Raw genomic sequence first — 16269 nt, 5'->3', positions numbered from 1 at the left:
AAATGGGCGTAGGGGAGAGGGGGAGAAGGACAGAAACAATGACCAATATTTGAAGGAAAATCTGATGGTTCTTAGGCAATGAATGGCTGAGGGCCAATGAAAGGAGATTAAGTCAAAGAGGACTTTGCTTCTGGTCTCAATGACTCACTGGACTCTTGACATGGAACCAGAGGTTATAAAAGCAGCTGGTTTGTGGCAAAAAATGAAGGTTGATTTTGAACATGTTGCAATCTGCTCCGCAGAACAAATGACTGGCACATTCCGCAGAAAATGACCAGTAGACAGTCAGAGAGGTGGGACTGGAGCTCAGGTAGAGAGCCAAAGCTGTCAATCACATCTGACAAATAAGCTATGCAGGGCCGCTGAAAGGGCAGACAAGTCAGATTGCAAGGAAAATAGGATTTTCATAGTCAGAATAAGCCAGGAGTCCAGGAGTTGGCAGAGAACAAAAATGCAGCATAACAAAAGAAAGTAGGCCCAAGGGCAAGCAAGCCACAGGTCTGGACAAGTTGTTAGGGCCAAGGCAGAGAGATAAAAGAATTAAAGGGACACAGCAACAAATGAGATCTCACTCCTATCAAGGAGAAATGACTGCTGAATAATTTCCTGTCCTGTTGCTGCTATTTGGGAGTGTTTCCCTATTGCAGGAGCCAACCCAGCCTAACCGAGGGGTGCTTGCAATCCGACCCAGCAGAATAGTCAGGAACTTTGCAACAGGGAATATACAATCGACATCAGTATAGGGAGAGAACCAAAGTCACCCAAAAAAGTCCTCTCCACTGGAACGGATGCTTAAAACCGATCACTATGGTAAAATTTAGATTATATATCTTGTACCACAATAAAAATAGAGGAAGGCGTCTCTCCCGAAAACATAAACGTCTATGGATCCCCCCACCACACGCAATTTCCGAAAGCCCATTTAATTTAGTAGCTCTTGGACTTACCCTTCTTTGTCCACGATCTTGATTTCCTTGCCCAAGTTGGTGGCTGTGCTGCTGAGGGAATGAAGGTACTGAAACCAGGAATGTCACAGCTATGCAGCTCTCATGTCCCTTCCGATCTGGAAAGAGAAGGGGAGAGTCAATTATGGTCAGTTTTCAGTGGAAACTCCTCTTCTGGCCTTTCTGCTACCTCTGTCCTTTTTCCAGAACGTGGAGAGCATGATCCATTGGCCATAGCCCCACCCTCCGTGACCTCTTCAGCCTGACAGAATTAAGAAAGTGAGACATAGAGCAACTCAGCCAATACCTGGGAGGGAGTGAAGTAAGACAAGAACCCGGGAGTCCTGTGATTTCAGTTCTTGCTTGTTGCTTTTCAGACACTTCCTTTTAAAGTTCTAGGTCCTTTTTAATTGGCTTCACAGACATCACCTCCAAGCCTACACACAATTCCTTTCCTGCGCAGGATACAACCTGGTCCTAGTTTAGGGGTCATCCATAAACCTATATACTCTTGGAAGTAGCTACACAGGGTTCCTCCCCATTTACAAGTAAGGAAACAGGGCCCAAGGTTATGGAGTGGCTTGCCCAAGGGCATACACCTGGTTAATTGCAGAACAAGAAGGAGATACTAGCTTTCTAATCCACTCTCTAAATCTCTTTTAGCTAGACAAAGAGGTCCCCGCTGAAATATTTGGAATTCTATTTTTATTAAAGCTTTGCTTTCCCCATGATGAGTCTCCTCTGTTGCCTTTTTCTCAAAAGATGTTTGAAATGCCTGATAATGCCAGATTAGGGGTTCTGAAGAGAATGATAGCAGCAGGGGTGGAGTGGGGGAGTGCACTGGTTACCCACAAAACCATCTCAGACTACCTATTATGTTGTGGCTAAAACTCAGATCCCTGCCCTCCCTCAGCCCTCGTACCGCAGAGCCTCGGAAGCGGCCCCTGTGTGCTAGGGCGAAGTCATTTCTGCCATTGCCCCATATTGACCTTGATCTCTGCCTCTGAAATCCTTGATTACCAAAGTCAACAGGCAGCTGGTTGGCTTGGGAGGGGCCCTCCAAGGCTATGGCAAGATAGAAGAATGACAGTTCAGCTCATCATAAACAGATTTATCAGGCAAACTTCAGGAAAAACTGGTTGCTCGAGCTTGCCACCTCAAGAAAAATAGTTTTGTGTAAAGCTTGACATGACGTGAAACGTACGTACACAAGTTGCTTCCATTGCCACACTCATTTTGGGAGTTCTTTGTGGGTCACTTCACACAAAGAGATTTCTTCTCCCTCCCCCGCCCCCCACCCCCGGAGATAATTCAAGCTATAAAGTTAACCAGAGAAATGGATTATCTATTTTCATCAAGCCTATAAATCTTGTCTATGGCCATTTCCTGAAAATGCAGGAACTCAAGGTTAGAACTTGAAAGTTACAGTCATATGTTCATAAAATAATAGAGCTGTATGGGACGTGGAAGTCATCCAATCCAGCCCCTAATTTTGCAGATGAGGAAACTGAAGTTTTCCACTATTAGGATTTTGTACTTCTACTAGGCAGCCTAAGATCTGGCTGGTTAATTGCAGAACAAGAAGGAGATACTAGCTTTCTAATCCACTCTCTAAATCTCTTTTAGCTAGACAAAGAGGTCCCTGCTGAAATATTTGGAATTCTATTTTTATTAAAGCTTTGCTTTCCCCATGATGAGTCTCCTCTGTTGCCTTTTTCTCAAAAGATGTTTGAAATGCCTGATAATGCCAGATTAGGGGTTCTGAAGAGAATGATAGCAGCAGGGTCTTTGGTTTATATAGAGATATATATATATATATTTGGTTTATATATATAAACCAAAACTGCAGTTGGCTCCAAGGAGCTAGTGGTTGACATAAAACCCATGGTGCTTGTCATGTACACACTACTCAGCCAGATTTTCCCCACCCCAGCTTTATACCATAAATTTCCTAAAATTTTGTTCAGGAGTTTACATTTTCCCTTTCCATTCCTTTTTAAAATTTATTTTTTTTTATTTATTTATTTTTTAGTTTTAACTCCATATTCCAGCCTATGGTTTGAATTTTGGTTCTGTCCTGAGTTTCCTAAGGGTGTTTGGGAAAGGGGAAGATCATTTGCTAATGTGCACTTTGCAGTGTGCTTGCCATCTCATATTTAATAGCTAAATTGTTCTAAATAAAACTATAAAAAGCATTTAATTTGGAATTCTCCCATCTTGTTTTTTTAGATCCTCAAGGAAGATGGACAATTTTTCTCCCTTATTTCTTGAAGGAGCTCTAGAATGGGCCTTTCCTCCACAGGGCAGAAGAACATTCTCACAGCTTGTATCTTATCAGGAACTGGTGTGCCCAGGGGAATGCAAGGAAAGGCCACCCTCTCAACTGCAGAGTGGAGGAGTCTTTTTTATGTCCAATTTGATGTATCATTTTAATGATTTATCTTCCATTAGCCATGAAAGCTGGAGGAGGCAAGAAATTTAGGAGTAGGGAGGAAAGGAAGGATTACCTAATCTCTTCTGTCCTCAAAAGGATTGTCTGTTGTATGCAAAAGGAGAATTAACTTGAGTGAAATACTGAGATCACTTTATATACTGTAAACAGCCAGAAAACTAAGAATTAGCCCTTACTTCTTCCTCTCCTTCATCCTCCATCTTTAATAATAAGAATGGCTAAGATTTATCAGGCACTTGCTATGTGCCAGATACTGTGCTAAGTATTTTGCAAGCCTAATTTAATCTTCACAACAGTTATCATGATTTTTCTTTTAAGATTTTATTTATTTATTTGACAGAGAAAGAGAGAGTACAAGCAGGGTGAGTGGCAGGCAGAGGCAGAGGGAGAAGCAGGCTCCCCGCTGAGCAGAGAGCCCAATGTGGGGCTCAATCCCAGGACCCCGGGACCATGACCTGAGCCGAAGGCAGACACTTAACTGACTGAGCCACCCAGACGCCCCAACAGTTATCATGATTTAACAGACCACTCACTTGAACTCACATATTTAGCAATGGTAGGGCCAGATTCATACCCAGGTTATTGTGACTCCAGATCCCCAAAGCTTACCCACTATAAGTTTAGTCCAGGTTCTCTGGGAGAGCCATCAAACTATAATGTAGGTTTGACCCTATGAATCATGGAGGAAGGAAGGAAGGAAGGAAGGAAGGAAGGAAGGAAGGAAGGAAGGAAGGAAGGAAGGAAGGAAGGAAGGAAGGAAGGGAGGGAGGGAGGGAGTGGGGAGGGAGGGAGGAAGAGGTGAGAGAAGGAAGGCTGGAAGGTTAGTTAGGTGGAAGAATCTTAGACTGCGGTTCAGTTCTAAGAAAGTTCAGCAAAGCTGATGGAACATCTGGAGCTAAAATGTCTTACAGAAAAGTCCCACATTTCCCAGGAATGGGCCTGCCTTAGTATCCCTCCCATACTCAGTAATAAAGCAGCCTGCCTGGAAGCATGACCTCGGCAAGAAGCAGTGATGGACTTCAGAGCACAGAAGCTGGGTTTCTCAGTCAATTGTGATTCTTTCTAAGAGGTGCATTTTCTTTTTTTAAAAAGATTTATTTATTTTTTATTATTTTAGAGGAGAGAGGGGGTGGGGGGGGAGAAAATCTCAAGCAGACCCCCCAATGAGCACAGAGCCCAAAGCGGGGCTCAATCTCATGCCCCTGAGATCATGGCCCTGAGATCATGACCTGAACCGAAATCAAGAGTCGGATGCTTAACCACCTGAGCCCCCCAGGCGCCCCTGAGGGTACATTCTCATTGTTACCTTATTATGTGACACTATCTCTTCAAGCAAATCTGCTGATTTTGTCTTCAACAGATGTCTCTACCTACTTCCTTAGTTCAGGCTTCTGTCATTGCTTACCTAGACAATTCCAGGAATGCTTTAAATTATTTCCCTACCTCCAGTCTCAATACCCTTAAAACATTTTTCTGCAAGGCTACCAGGATGATCCATTATATAAGTGCAGCTATGTCAAAACCTAGTTCAAGAAGCTAGGTAGAAACTTCTTTTTGTTAATCTTAGGATAGGTATGATGATCCTCTAACATATAAATGACAAGAATCCCACCAGCTTTCATTAATTAGGCTAATTTCAAAATTGTCTTATATTTTTTGGTTAAGGTCATTATTGTGATATTTATATATAGGGCTATTCCAGTTACCATATATCATTCATCTGTTTAAAAACTCTTCAAACATTTTTAAGATAAAACCCAAGTTTTTGATGATGGCGTACCAGGACCCCCAGGACCTGGCCAGTCCTTACTTCTCCAACATCATTCCAGCCATTCCTTACCTGGAATTCAGTGCTCCAAAAATAGAGTACTGAATTATTTTTTAAGATTTTATTTATTGGGGCACCTGGGTGGTTCAGTCGTTGGGCGTCTGCCTTCGGCTCAGGTCATGATCCCAGGGTCCTGGGATCGAGCCCCACATCAGGCTCCCTGCTCAGTGGGGAATCTGCTTCTCCCTCTCCCACCTCCCCTGCTTGTGTTCCTTCTCTCACTGAGTCTCTCTCTGTCAAATAAATCTTAAAAAAAAAAAAAAAAAATTTATTTATTAGAGAGAGAGAGCACCAGCAGGGGGAGGAGCAGAGGGAGAGGGAGAAGCAGACTCCCCGCTGAGCAGGGAGTCCAACAAGGGACTCGACCCCAGGACCCTGGGATCATGACCTGAGCTGAAGACAGATGCTTAACCGACTGAGCCACAAAGGCACCCCAAACTACTGAATTTTTTGTAGCTCCTGCGATTCTGTATCACATATCCATGCCTTTGCTTATACTCTTCCCTCCATCTAGGATGCTATTCTCTCTTCTCCTCCTCTCCCTTTTGTGCCTATTTGAATCCCATTCTAGATTTGGCTCAGCTGCCATCTCCTTGGGGGAGCTTTCCATGGCTCATACACACCCCAACTCAAAGATCATTTGGTCCAATTTCTAGCCCAATTCAGGAATTCTATCTAAGGCATCCAGGCAGAGAGTGTCATCAGAGGGAGAGCTCATGGCTTCACAAGGCAATTGGCTTTGGCCCACACTCATGGTCACATAAACCAGTCAAAGCCACCTCTTATTTTGTTTCATGAGGCAGTCTGTTCCTGCTTCCCTAGTTCTTGTGTGGATGGTGATTAAAATAGGACCCACCTGAAGCTTCAAGATGAATGGCAGTCAGATTTTGGAAGCCTAACTGGGAAATTCTCTTGGCAGGTCCTGTAGAGGTGATCTCTAGCTTTGAATTTCCATATCTTGTTGAGGGGGGCGGGCAGAGGGGTGGTGGAAATGATGAGGAAGAAAGACAACTCTTGCCAACATGCCATTTGTCATTTCCTTCTGGTTGTAATTTCTGAACTTTCTGGCTTTGTATTTCTGAATCCCCTATCTGTAACTCACAGGTGTTTCAAGAGACCTTCAGAATGTCTGTGGCCTTCAAGAGGGAGGATGTAGCCTACGGTAAACCACATAAGGGATAGAATTCGACCACAGTGACTGCAGTTGCTAAGTTTTCAAATGTTGCCTTAGTGCTTTTTGGTAAATCTCTCTTCTTCCAAGACTGAAAAGTTGCATCTCTAAATACTTAGAAGGGAGATATCCTGGTATGGAGGAGAAGATAGTGAACAACGGCTGATTCTGGGACCCTACAATTATTGGGATTGTGGGGTGAGAAGCATGATGAACATGAGCTTTCTTTATCCACATTCTAGCACAGACCTAGTGTTTCCAATTTGCAATAGGTACTGCCTGATGTCATGCATTTTAGAGGGTTCAGTATGGTGGCTGAGTAAACACCGGGATATCGTTAAGTAGTTTTAGCCGAAAGTTTATTTATACAAGAAAAGATATAATATATATGATCAAATCAGAAAAATTGATATGAATCAATGTTGTTTACACTGCAATATTAGAAATGAAAACAACAATAAAAATCATACAGGTTATTAAGAATCATTAGATTATCTTACCAGCCATTGTTACTCAGTACAGAGCATACAGTTACACTTCTTTTTTTCTTTTTCTTTTTTTTTTAAGATTTTATTTTTTCATTTGACAGAGAGAGAGAGCACAAGCAGGAGGAGCAGAAGAGGGAGAGGGAGAAGCAGACTCCCTGCTGAGCAGGGAGCCCAATGTGGGGCTTGATCCCAGGACCCTGGGATCATGACCTGAGCCAAAGGCAGACGCTTAACTGACTGAGCCACCCAGGCACCCCTACAGTTACATTTCTTATTGGCACTTGAGTGTAGATCATCTGGAAATATAAACATGAAAATAGAGTGATGAAAGGAAATTGGTTCTGTTAGAATTTTAAAATTTTAATTTAACTTAACTTTTTTAAAAGACTTTCTTGGGGCGCCTGGGTGGCTCAGATGGTTAAGCGTCTGCCTTCAACTCAGGTCATGATCTCCAGGTCCTGGGATCGAGCCCCACGTCAGGCTCCCAGCTCAGCGGGGAGTCTGCTTCTCCCTCTCCCTCTGCCTCTCCCCCTGCTTGTGTGCTCTCTCCCTCTCTCTCTAATGAATAAATAAAATCTTTAAATAAAAAAAAAAAAGACTTTCTTTTTCTAGAGCAGTTTTAGATTTACAACAAAATTGAGAGGAAGGTACAGAGATTTCCCATATATCCCCAGCCCTCACACATTCATTGCTTCTCCCATTATCATCACTCACCAGAACGGTTCATTTTTCACCAAGGACAATCGTACTTGACACATCATAATCACCTAACTGCCATACTTTACCTCAGGGTTCACTCTTGGTATTGTACAGTCTGAGTTTTGACAAATGTTTAATGACATATATCAATCATTATAATATCATACAGAGTATTTGCACTGCGTTAAAGCCATTAGGTTTTTAAAATGTATTCTAAAGCTACTACTAAAACCACTGATATACTGCTGAAATAGGCAGATCAATGGAAAGAGGTAGATGGTCTGGAAATGGACCCAAGCGCAAACAAAATAAGTTTTATGATAAAAGGAACATTCCAAATCAATAGGAAAAATATTCCATAAATGCTGTTGGGATAAGTGGTTAGTTTTTTATTTTTTTTTTAAAAGATTTTATTTTTTATTTAATTGAGAGAGAGACAGAGAGAGCACAAGCAGGGGGAGCAGGAGAGGGAGAAGCAGGCTCCCCACTGAGCAGGGAGCCTGATGTGGGGCTCAATCCCAGGACCCCGGGATCATGACCAGAGCCAAAGGTAGACGCTTAACCAACTGAGCCACCCAGGCACCCCAAGTGGTTAGTTTTTTAGAAAAAATAAAAATAGAGCTGTATTTTTCTCTGAACATCCAAAATAAATCTCAGGTGGACTAAAGACTTAAATATAAAAGTGAAACCATAAAAGTACTAGAAAAAAACAATGAATTTTTGTAATAATCTTGTCATAGAGAAGGCTTTTTCTAAGTATGACATAAAATCCAGGAGTCATAAAGAAAAGATCAATAAATATGACTACTTAAAAATGGAATCTTCCTGGGAACCTGGGTGGCTCAGTCACTGGGTGTCTGACTTCGGCTCAGGTCATGATCCCAGGGTTCTGGGATCGAGCCCTACATCGGGCTCCCTGCTCGGTGGGAAGCCTGCTTCTCCCTCTCCCGCTCCCCCTGCTTGTGTTCCCTCTCTCGCTGTGTCTCTCTCTCTCTGTCAAATACATAAATAAAATCTTTAAAAAAAAAATGGAATCTTCCAAATAAAACGTCACAATCAACAAAGTCAAAGACAAACAACAGTCTGGGCAAAAAAAATTGGTTAACACGTAAGATATCAGTACCAATTCCTTTAATATAGAGAGAGCTTTTAGAAATCTATAAGGAAAAGAGCAACCACCCATAAAAGAATAAGCAAAAACATGAACTGGTAGTCCTCAGAAAAAGAACTACAAAAGCACACACACACACAAAGAATACCCAACTTCACTGCCAATTCAATACATGCAAATTAAAATAGCGCTAAGATACCATGCTTTAACATAAGAAGTTAGCAAAGGTTTAAAAGTTGGGTAACAAAACATGTCTGGCGAGTGGGGAGACATGCACTACTGGTAGAAGAATATATTTCATTGCCCTTTTGGAAGAAAACTTGGCAATTTCTGCCAAAATTCAAGTGCACATATACTTGACCTAGGGGCCCTTCCTCTAGAAATCTGCCCTGCAGATAAATTCACACGACAACAGAAAGATCTATAGACAATGTTGTGTATTTCTGCATGGCCTAACTAGTAAAAATAGAAACTGGAACAAGAAATAAATTCTGAAGGGAAAGAAAACATCGCTGAAGGAAGAGGATCGTGTCTCATATACAGTGATATGGAATAATATCCAATGCATGTTGTTCGTTGAAATATGCACAACAGCATGTTTTCTGTAATTCCATTTGTATAAAAATGAAAGGGAGATACCTATACTTTCTGTAGTACATGGAAACTTTGTGGAGGATATACAGTGGTTGACTCTGGAGAGTGAGTCAGAGAGATGGGGTCGAGGTTTTCTCCTTTGACCTTATAACCTTCTTTACTGCTTGAATGTTTTATCAAGGGAACATACTCGTTATGAAATAAAAAGCTATCTTTTTTTTTACTTTTACAAATGAAAAATAGAAATTTCATCTGGTTAAGGAAAATTCCTGTGGAGAACATTGGGTTTTCTTTAATTTTGTCACCTTTCTTAATATATTTTCAACTCTTTTGGGTAAATGGAAGATTCTAAATTCAGTCTCTCTTATCTGTCATCTCTTCTATCTATCTGCCCAACCATCACTTCTTCTTAATACTTGTTACAGGCGCAGCATGGGGGAAATGAAGGGCACTGAGAATTTTTAGTCTGTCTTCTCTATATCCATTATAGTTATCACTCGCCTTGCAAGATGGACATAGTTCAGCAAAGTTGGAAATAGAAGGTTTCTCTGGAGTGAATTCCGTGACTTCCTAACATGTTAAAACTTACTGTCCTTTCCCAGAGATATTACAATAAGCTGAATTAAAATTCTGGGTGATGGAGGGGTTAAAATAATCTCTGGAACATATATTAGGCATTGTCATGTAGCTACAGTGTTATACCTATGGAGACATCCCAACTTGTTGCTTGTGCATGATAGAAAAAGCCCTTCAAGTGGGGAGGTTTGGCCTGTGGTTTTGCCAATACCAGCAACATCTGACCAAGGGTGAGAGACTTATGATGTCTGAGTCTTCATTCAGTCATCAGATATTCAGTAAGAGCTTAATATAGGCCGGGCCCTTATGCTATAATAGTAAATTCTATATGCCATAGATCATGCCATCATATAGCATAGACTATAAGTGTGGCATGATATGGTATAATAAAATGTTTTAAAATAACATAAAAAGTATTGAGGAAGTGCCCGCTGCATGTGAAAGAGCCAAGTTCCCCCAAATTTAATTATTACTCTCCTACTTAAAGTCTCAAGGGTTCCCATATGCCCTCAAATTAAGTCGCACTCCTAAGCTTAACGTTCAACAGGCTTCATCCTCTGTCTCCCGACTACTTCTTTGGCCCTAGCTCTTGACACTGTTCTTCCCATCTCTTGAGACTGCCTGTGTTATGAGGAAACCGAATTGTTTGCAGTCCCCTATTGTTATTTCACACTAGTATGCCTTTGCAAATGTTTCTTTTCTTGCCTGCTTGAACAACTTATACTCGTCCTTTGAGACCTGGCTCAGAAATCAACCAATCAGCAGTCTTCCCCTAGATCCTCTCTATATTTTATGGTATACCTTTATTATCACACTTAACACATTGCCATGCAGTTATTCATTTACATACTTAGAGAAGGATGCAAATGAATTCCCCCTCTGGTGTGTAAGCTTCTAGATGGCAGAGACCCTGTCTCATTAATCTTTGTGGATCTAGCAAATGGCATAATGCCTGGTGAGAAGGAGCTGCCCAGTATGTTTATAAATGAACGGATAAAAAAAAAAAAAAGAATTAATCACAGTACAACTGAAGGACTTCTTTGTAGTTGACATTCTTAATAGTATAATAACAAATCTAGTAAAGTTGCATCTCTCTTGGATTCCATCTTATCTCTACCTCAATCCCAATGGAACAGGCGCCACCCAGGCCATTGTGGTGAGGTTCTTGTAACAATTGCTTGTCAATTGTAATGCTGGTGCAATCTTGCATAGGGAAAGGTTAGCTTAAACACACAAGTCACTGAGTATATATCATTTTAATCTTGACAGTGTACTTTTAAGCGGATGCCTGAGTTTTTCTTCCTTCACATAACTAGCATCTCTCCAAACAAGCTTAGATAGCAACCTGTTTTCTTTGGCAAATTGATTAATGGGAGCATTACTCATATGCCTGGTTGTATGACATGTCCAATAACATTGTCATTTTGTTTATGGGGTGTTGGGTAAAAATATCCAGGAATTCACCTCTAGTGGAGGGACCACCTGTTGGCTGGAAACAGTTGAAGAGGGAACTCTGGGGAGGCAGCCCCCTTGAAGAATGCCGAAGGGGGTCTAATTCCATTACCAGCCTCCCCCACAACAAACTGCCCCCTCCAAGCTTAGCAGTAGCACCTGTGGAAACAAGAGAAGAACCTCACTGGGTACCTTAGCACTTTGGTTGGCTGGGAATTGAGCTGCCCGGCAGGCACCTGGAGGAACTGCTGAAGTTGCTGCTCTTCCCAAGCCCCAAAGGATGGCAAAGCTGGGGAGCTGTCAAGCGCCATGCGCATCAGTGGCCAGGAGAGAAGTCCATCTTGATTTAGGAGTAGAAACAAGGGAGCAAAATGTGAATGAGAGAAGGCACTGGAAATGGGGAGGAAACACAACTGTAGGGCAGAACCCTGGGCAAGTGTACCCAGTACTCCTTCCACCTTGCCCCGGGGGAATCCTACAGTGTCGGTGGGGGAGGGGTCAGGAGGATAGGGGTTACCATGCACAGGAGGTGTGACCTTGCCCTCTGGAAGCTTATGAGCAGGTAGGAAGGGAGCAAGCATGGATTCGGGCCTCACCTGCAGCAGCCAGAACTGAGCAGATCAACAGACAAATTCCATGCCAAGTGGGAAAGGAGGCTATCTAAGGGAAACAGAAAGCCCTGAAGTTTTCCAGACAAAACAAACTGGAGAAAATCTTACAGGATTAGGGAAAGGATAACCCACTTCCAGGACCTGCTGTCTGCAAACACAGAAGGGCAAAAACAACAGAGCACAAGAACCATGTGGGGAACAAAAAAAGGGAAAGGGCGAAGAGCAGAGAGGGTAAGAGTCCAGGCTGACAACTGAGGTCCAAACACACCATAGCAAAAGATCAAGAGTCTTCTCCCATCCCAAGCCTGGTGTGCATCAGCCACCACGAGGCCATCTTGAACTGGCCTCAGTGCAACTCAAGAAGCTTATTTGAGGGGTGCCTGGGTGGCTAAGTTGGTTGAGCCTCTGCCTTCGGCTGGGTCATAATCTCAGGGTCCTGGGATTGAGCCCTGTGTCGGGCTCCCTGTTCAGTGGGGAACCTGTTTCTCCCTCTCCCTCTGCTGTTCCCCCTGCTTGTGCTCTCTCTCTCTCAAATAAATAAAATCTTAAAAAAAAAAGAAGAAGAAGCTTATTCGAGGAAGGCAGCATCACTTAAGACACAGTGACTTTCTATTCTAGTTTAGAAAACCATCTACAGGCCACAGCTTAAATGTAAAGTAAATCTATAAAATTTGCAAAGACATGTATGTACTCCTGGTAAAAAGTGTTAGGAGGGTGTTTCGTGTTTTGAGTCTCATTACTGGGCACCAGGAGTGCCAGGAGAGACTGTAGCACCAAACTCTTAAGACTTCTACATTCCTGGGGCACCTTCATGCCTCAGTCTGTTGGGCGTCTGCCTTTGGCTCAGGTCATGATCCCAGGGTCCTGGGACTGAGCCCTGCATTGGGCTCCCTACTCAGTGGGGAGCCTGCTTCTCCCTCTCCTTCCCACTCCTGCTCTCTATCTGTATCTCTCTCAAATAAATAAATAAAATATTTTTAAAAAGTTTTACATTCCTTTTTTTTTTTTTTTTAAGATTTTATTTATTTGCGAGAGAGAGAATGAGAGACAGAGAGCATGAGAGGGAGGAGGGTCAGAGGGAGAAGCAGACTCCCCGCCGAGCGGGGAGCCCGATGTGGGACTCAATCCCGGGACTCCAGGATCATGACCTGAGCCGAAGGCAGTCGCTCAACCGACTGAGCCACCCAGGCGCCCAAAAGTTTTACATTCCTAAAATGAGGAATGAGAATTATAAAATGAGAATAGCTAGCTGTATAAACTCTCAGTTCTGAAAATACTATCTTGTCTAAAGATCTAATTTAAAGGGAAAAAAAATGAAAGGAACGGGCGCCTGGGTGGCTCAGTTGGTTAAGCGACTGCCTTCGGCTCAGGTCATGATCCTGGAGTCCCGGGATCGAGTCCCGCATCGGGCTCCCTGCTCGGCAGGGAGTCTGCTTCTCCCTCTGACCCTCCTCCCTCTCATGCTCTCCATATCTCATTCTCTCTGTCTCAAATAAATAAATAAAATCTTAAAAAAAAAAAAAATGAAAGGAACAAAGAGCTTATTATTTGCATAGAAAATATATATATACCTATGCAAATTTCCTATAGATCCCTGCAGTTATGTGGTTACATGTCCCAAAAGTTCTAGTAGAAGGCCCCAGAACATGTCAGGCAGCACTAAGTCCAGAACAGAAATGAAAACAGAATAATGATTTCAATCAGATTAAAACACGAACGAACAAAGAAGCAAAACTATGGTTCTTTCACACACATCCACACACGTGGGATGTTACTGATATCTTGCCCCTGGAAGGAGAGGTGATAGCGTCAGAAGCTGCTCAGAAGTCAGGCATGGGGAAAGACTTTCATCTTGGATAGGTAAAGACTGAGAAATAGCACAGTGTGAATCTGTGAAAATCATAAACAGTGAGGGTAGAGTCAACACAGACTTGTTTACGAGGATCAAGGTGAAACTTGGTTGAGATAAACTTAGAATACATCTTTTAAAGTTTGTTTGTTTGTTTGTTTACATAATCTCTATATCCAGTGTGGGGCTCAAATTCACAACCACAAGATCAAGAGTCATATGCTCATGCTCTTCTGACTGAGCCAGACTGGTGCCCCTACAATACATATTTTATTTTATTTATTTTAATTTTTTTAGTTTTTAAAAGATTTTATTTTGAGAGAGAGAGAGATTGAGAGAACTGAGTGGGAGGAGGGGCAGAGAGTGAAGCAGACCCCTGGGATCATGACCTGAGCCGAAGGCAGATGCTTAACCAACTGAGCCACCCAGGTGCCCCTAGAATATATATTTTAAAAGGACTATTTCAGGGCGCCTGGGTGGCTCAGATGGTTAAGCGTCTGCCTTCGGCTCAGGTCATGATCCCAGGGTCCTGGGATCGAGTCCCGCATTGGGCTTCCCGCTCCTTGGGAGCCTGCTTCTCCCTCTGTTTCTCTCTGTCTCTCATGAATAAATAAATAAAAATCTTTATAAAAAAAATAAATAAAAGGACTATTTCATATAGCACAGAAAAAAAATCTTTAAATGATTTGGACACATTTATGAATGACAGAGACAGAAATGGCTACTCAGCAGAACTATGCTATCTAACTTTTTTTTTTTAATATTTTATTTATTTATTTGAGAGAGAGAGAGAGAGAGAAATCATAGAGGGGAGAGTGTCAGAGGAAGAAGCAGACTCCCCGCTGAGCCAGGAGCCTGATGCGGGACTCAATCCTGGGACTCCAGGATCGTGACCTGAGCTGAAGGCAGTTGCTTAACCAACTGAGCCACCCAGGCACCCCTAACTTTTAAGGATAACCTTAGCTAGAACAACCATGTCCTTCTACCAAAGGACTGCTGTTGGTGACAGAAATACTGGTAGCATGATTGGTTGGATTCCATGTGGCAATACTTTCACTCCTGTGAGATAATATTCACACAATCATTTTTGGAAACTGTAAGTGATATTACTACTATGGGTATTATATGTTATCACACAAAATATCAGGTGCTATACCATTCAGGTAACATTGTATATTGACCCAAGAAGATTCACATTAACCACCTTCAGACTTAAATGTCTTTGAAAATAATCCTATGTATAAGCAAAAAAGGTTAAAGCTATATCCTGGAATAGAAGTCTTCTTATATAGATGAGAGAAGACTTTCAAGTCAAAGGAATTGAAAATATGCTTTACAAAACTTCTTAACCTAAATACATAAATGAATCAAAAGATAAATTAAGATATGTGATACCAAGCAGAAAAATCAGAATATCTATAATATTAAAAGATAACAGCAGAAAGAAGGAATCAAAGGTATTTTACATTAGCAATAGGTATTTACATTAGCAATAGACAGCACCTAAGCAGATGTCCAAAATATTGCTAACACTTACATACTCATAAATATTGTTTGTGCCTTTTTGAAAATTTCATTAGGGTCATCAGTAGATCTGATAGGGTCCCAAAAATAAATTTTAGGTTGCGGGTTTTTTTTTTTTCCCTTACAAATGGAGAAGATTAAAGCAAAATTTGGAGCAGTTAAGGCTATTCATAAAACAAAAGGTGGGGTGCCTGGGTGGCTCAGTCACTTAAGCGTCTGCCTTGGCTCAGGTCCTGGGATAGAGCCCCACATGGGGCTCTCTGCTCGGCTGGGAGTCTGCTTCTCCCTCTCACTCTGTCCCTTCCCCCACCCCGGCTCATGCTCTCCCCCTCTCTCTCTCAAATAAATAAATTCTTAAAACACACACACACATACAAACCCAAGAAACAAGAGGTAAGTCCCCCCTGTTTCTCTTGTGAGGTATCCAAGTACCAAAACCACACTTTCTCCTGGATAACCCAGGAATCATCTTTTGTTCCTTAAAAACTCAAGATCCTGAAGAAGAGCACTGTCAAATTTCCATTCAGCAAACCACTCTAGGTTTACCAAAGCTTACACTGGAAACAAGAACCTCAAAAGTGAACTTTGATGGAAAAAAGCTGCTTTTTAAAAAAGGTTCTAAGCTTTAAATGTAGGCTGAGTGTTTTCACTTACTCCATAACACGTGCCATAGTAAATTAAACTTCTACAGGTCTCAGTCAATTGAATAAAACGTGCCTGTCTTATGTGTGTGTGTTGGGTAAGCCCTCTGGAGAATTGTGAAAGAAGGTACCTGATGGGTTCTTCATTCTTTTTGGCTCTCCTATCTCCCCCCACCCCAACCCTCCCTAGCTGTTTGCTGCTTTTTCAATGCTCAAACCCTCGCCACAGGAATCAGATCTACCCAGATCTCCCCCCATCTTATAACACCTATCCTTCAAAACCATATATTCCTCTTTTCTCCCACACCTCAACCCCATGTTAAACTAAC

The sequence above is a fragment of the Mirounga angustirostris genome, unplaced genomic scaffold (assembly GCF_029215605.1).
Source record: "Mirounga angustirostris isolate CCGP_5_RB_7025 unplaced genomic scaffold, mMirAng1.0.hap1 SCAF_5, whole genome shotgun sequence".
NCBI classification, from domain to species: Eukaryota; Metazoa; Chordata; class Mammalia; order Carnivora; family Phocidae; genus Mirounga; species Mirounga angustirostris.
Note: the sequence above shows the minus strand (reverse complement) of the source record.